The 4869-nt window shown below is 44.7% G+C and overlaps 1 non-coding gene across 1 annotated transcript; it reads right to left on the bottom strand.

The window, feature by feature from the left end:
* Positions 1-3485: 3485 nt before the first annotated feature.
* Positions 3486-3558, bottom strand: TRNAE-CUC. The gene has a single exon. It is a non-coding gene; the product is annotated as a tRNA-Glu (tRNA).
* Between the last annotated feature and the right edge of the window lie 1311 nt (positions 3559-4869).

Genomic DNA, 4869 nt, shown 5'->3' on the forward strand with positions numbered 1-4869 from the left:
TTCGTTCATGGTTCCTGCCACCTCTCCTGGGCTTCCCAGCGGCTCAGAAGTAAAGAACTTACCTGCCAATGCAGGTGGGTAGAGAAGATTCTGGGTCGGGAAGATCCCCAGGAGGAAGGCATGGCAACCCACTTCACTATTCTTGCCTGGAGAATCCCATGGACAGAGAGGAGTCTTGGAGGTTACAGTCCATGAGGTTACAAAGAGTCAGACACGACTGAGCGACCAAGCAAGCGCACTCATCACCTCTCTTCCACCTCTAAAAATGTTTGCACCTCGGAGTATGACAATGAAGGTCTTTAGCTGACCTCTCCATTCTCATCCTCGAACATGTGCTTTGGCATTTTTCTTTAGATGACTTCTACTGGCGATTGGAAAATCAAAGAAGGATACATGATAAATCAGTGAGAATGGTGGAATCTTTTGAAGGACTCGATCTTTGGATACATGAGATACAATACAAGAAATTGTATCTTCTTTCAAGAGTTGGGTCTCTTCAGACACAGTGGGAAGAAGTCATGGAGCCCATTTTATTTGGCGATGGTCGGTGTTGCTATTAGTAAAGACTGGAGGGGGTGGGAACCTATATCCCACATAAGCAGGGGATTTTGCCTAAAGTATTATGTGATACCTTGGAGATACCACTGGATTGAAGTTGAGGAGATCAGGGTGAATTTAAATGGTGTAATTACAGCCACAAGAATACCTATAACAACGCAGGTGCTACAATGCACGGGCATGATGCTTATCACATTTATACATTGTCTCAAATGATCCTTATGACAGCCCTGTGAGTTTGACAGAATGTCTTTCCCATTTTACAGATGGGGAAGTAGAGACTGAGGTAAAATAAGCCCCGTGCTCCAGCCTACAGGGCTAGCTAATGAATGAGCTGGGATTTCTGTCTAGCTGTTTCTGTCTCGAAGCCGACACTTAACAACACTTTTCTGTGTTGCTTGGGTGCTAACCTGTGTTCTCTTCTCATCTTATTTGCGATCCTGGCAAAGTCATTTCCTTTCTAAATCTCTAAAATGAGATTGATGTAAATCTGTATAAATAAAGTTTGGGGATGTGAGAGCTTTTCTTTTTAAGGCCAGAACATTTTGCTGGTGCTCAGACAATGTTAAAAATATAGTCAAGGAGAAAAAAAAATGTCTAGCTTCTATCTTTTAAGTAGTTTTATTTACTTATAAGTAAGAGGAAACAGGCACTTGGTGTGGGCGGCTGTGATCGGCACACTTGGCACGGCCGAGGGGAGCTACCCCACGTCCGAGGTCGGGGGCAGAGGCCGGGAGGACCCCATGTCTGAGGGGAGGCGGCCAGGAGGAGTTGCCCCACGTCAGAGGTCAGGGGCTGCGGCCGAGAGGACCTACCCCGCGTCCTGAAAGATGATGCTGTGAAAGTGCTGCACTCAATATGCCAGCACATTTGGAAAACTCAGCAGTGGCCACAGGACTGGAAAAGGTCAGTTTTCATTTCAATCCCAAAGAAAGGCAATGCCAATGCTCAAACTACCACACAATTGCACTCATCTCACACGCTAGTAAAGTAATGCTCAAAATTCTCCAAGTCAGGCTTCAGCAATATGTGAACCGTCAACTTCCAGATGTTCAAGCTGCTTTTAGAAAAGGCAGAGGAACAAGAGATCAAATTGCCAACATCGCTGGATCATCAAAAAAGCAAAAGAATTCCAGAAAAACATCTATTTCTGCTTTATTGACTATGCCAAAGCCTTTGATTGTGTGGATCACAATAAGCTGTGGAAAATTCTGAAGGAGATGGGAATACCAGACCACCTGATTTGCCTCTTGAGAAATGTGTATGCAGGTCAGGAAGCAACAGTTAGAACTGGACATGGAACAACAGACTGGTTCCAAATAGGAAAATGAGTACGTCAAGGCTGTGTATTGTCACTCTGCTTATTTAACTTATATGCAGAGTACATCATGAGAAATGCTGGACTGGAAGAAGCACAAGCTGGAATCAAGATTGTCGGGGGAAATATCAATAACTTCAGATATGCAGATGACATCACCCTTATGGCAGAAAGTGAAGAGGAACTAAAAAGCCTCTTGATGAAGGTGAAAGTGGAGAGTGAAAAAGTTGGCTTAAAGCTCAACATTCAGAAAACGAAGATCATGGCATTCGGTCCCATCACTTCATGGGAAATAGATGGGGAAACAGTCGAAACAGTGTCAGACTTTATTTTTGGGGGCTCTAAAATCACTGCAGATGGTGACTGCAGCCATGAAATTAAAAGACGCTTACTCCTTGGAAGGAAAGTTATGACCAATCTAGATAGCATATTGAAAAGCAGAGACATTAGTTTGCCAACAAAGGTCCGTCTAGTCAAGGCTATGGTTTTTCCAGTGGTCATGTATGGATGTGAGAGTTGGACTGTGAAGAAGGCTGAGCACTGAAGAATTGATGTTTTTGAACTGTGGTGTTGGAGAAGACTCTTGAGAGTCCCTTGGACTGCAAGGAGATCCAACCAGTCCATTCTGAAGGAGATCAGCCCTGGGATTTCTTTGGAGGGAATGATGCTAAAGCTGAAACTCCAGTACTTTGGCCACCTCATGCGAAGAGTTGACTCATTGGAAAAGACTCTGATGCTGGGAGGGATTGGGGGCAGGAGGAGAAGGGGAGACAGAGGATGAGATGGCTGGATGGCATCACTGACTCGATGGACATGAGTGTGAGTGAACTCCAGGAGTTGGTGATGGACAGGGAGGCCTGGCGTGCTGTGATTCATGGGGTTGCAAAGAGTCAGACGTGACTGAGCGACTGAACTGAATTGAAGTGAACTGAAATGCTATGTCTGACTTAGCTATTATTATTCACTTATAGATTATTAGTCACAGTGATAGTAATTGTATTTAATTATGTTTAATATGATCTCAGATCTACTAATTTTTCAGACAAGCCTAGGGATCTATTCAGAAACTCTGGGAAGTCCACAGCACCTGGAACACAAGGATAGGAGCCCAAAGACACACCTTTCTGAGCTTTCTTCCAATTTGAACATGTTGTGAAAAGGAAGACTCCCCCTTGCGCCGAGCCTCTTGATGGGTTGTATGTTTATTAGTCATGTATGCCGCTGCTGCTGTTGAGTCGCTCAGTCGTGTCCGACTCTTTGTAGCCCCAGGGACTATAGCTGCCAGGCTCCTCTGTTCATGGAATTCTCCAGGCAAGAATAGTGGAGTGGATTGCCATTTCCTTCTCCAAACCTCTTGATATTGCAGAGTAATTTCTCAAGACTTCTCTGATGGAAAAAAAAAAAGTTTCTGGATAACTGTGGCATTTTTTTTTCCTACTGGAATGCAGCCTCTTTGAGGAGGAAATCTATAGGTGATCCATGTTTATAACTAACAAAGCTGTCCCGTCATCCCTGCTCTAGCCTAAAAAACACATGATCTTTCTTTCAAAAAAATTTTTATTTATTTATTTGGCTGTACCGGGTCTTACTTGAGGCATGTGAGATCTAGTTCCCTGACCAGGGATCAAACCCTGGCCCCCTGCATTGAGAGTGCAGAGTCTTAGCCATTGGACCACCAGGGAAGTTCTAAAACCACATGGTCTTTTGAATCATGCTTTCCTCAGTAATGGGATTGCTGGGTCATATGGTAGTAATGGCAACCCACTCCAGTACTCTTGCCTGGAAAATTCCATGGACCGAGGAGCGTAGGCTGCAGTCCATAGGGTTGCAAAGAGTCGGACACGACTGAGCGACTTCACTTTCCCTTTTCACTTTCATGCATTGGAAAAGGAAATGGCAACCCACTGCAGTGTTCTTGCCTGGAGAATCCCAGGGATGGAGGAGCCTGGTGGGCTGCCGTCTGTGGGGTCACACAGAGTCGGACATGACTGAAGCGACTTAGTAGTAGTAGTAGTATGGTAGTTCTATTTTTAGTTTTTTAGGGAACCTCCATTATGTTCTCCATAGTGGCTGTATCATTTATGTTCATTGCAGCACTATTCACAATAGCCAGGACATGGAAGCAACCTCAACATTCAACAGATGCATGCGATCCATACAGACAATGGAATATTACTCAGCTACAAAAAGGAACAATATTGGGTCATTTGTAGAGATGTGGATGGACCTACAATCTGTCATATAGAGTGAAGTAAGTCAGAAAGAGAAAAACAAATGTCACATATTAATGTACATATATGGAATCTAGAATAATGGTACAGGTGAACCTATTTGCAGGGGAGGAACAGACATACAGATGCAGAGAACAGACATGTGAACCAAGGTTGGGGGAAGGGGAGGTGGGATGAACTGCGAGAGCAGGACTGGACATCTATACACTGCTGCTGATGCTGCTGCTGCTAAGTCGCTTCAGTCGTGTCCGACTCTGTGCGACCCCATAGATGGCAGCCCACCAGGCTCCCCCATCCCTGGGATTCTCCAGGCAAGAACACTGGAGTGGGTTGCATGAAATTTCCCCAATGCATGAAAGTGAAAAGTGAAAGTGAAGTCGCTCAGTCGTGTCTGACTCTTCGAGACCCCATGGACTGCAGCCTACCAGACTCCTCCGCCCATGGGATTTTCCAGGCCAGGAGTACTGGAGTGGGGTGCCATTGCCTTCTCCAGACATCTATACACTACTATGTGTAAAACAGATAGCTCATGTGAAGCTGCTATATAGCACAGGGAGCCTAGCTCAGTGCTCTGTGATGACCTAGATGGGTGGGATGGGGGTCAGGATGGAGGTTCAACAGGGAGGGGACATATGTATACATATAGCTGATTCACATCGTTGTACAACAGAAATTAACACAACATTGCAAAGCAATTATCTTTCAATTAAAAAAAAAAAACAAAAACATGGTCTTGTAAATAGTAGCTGTTCAACCAGTATG

This window comes from Bubalus bubalis, chromosome 24 (assembly GCF_019923935.1).
Source record: "Bubalus bubalis isolate 160015118507 breed Murrah chromosome 24, NDDB_SH_1, whole genome shotgun sequence".
In the NCBI taxonomy this organism is placed as follows: domain Eukaryota; kingdom Metazoa; phylum Chordata; class Mammalia; order Artiodactyla; family Bovidae; genus Bubalus; species Bubalus bubalis.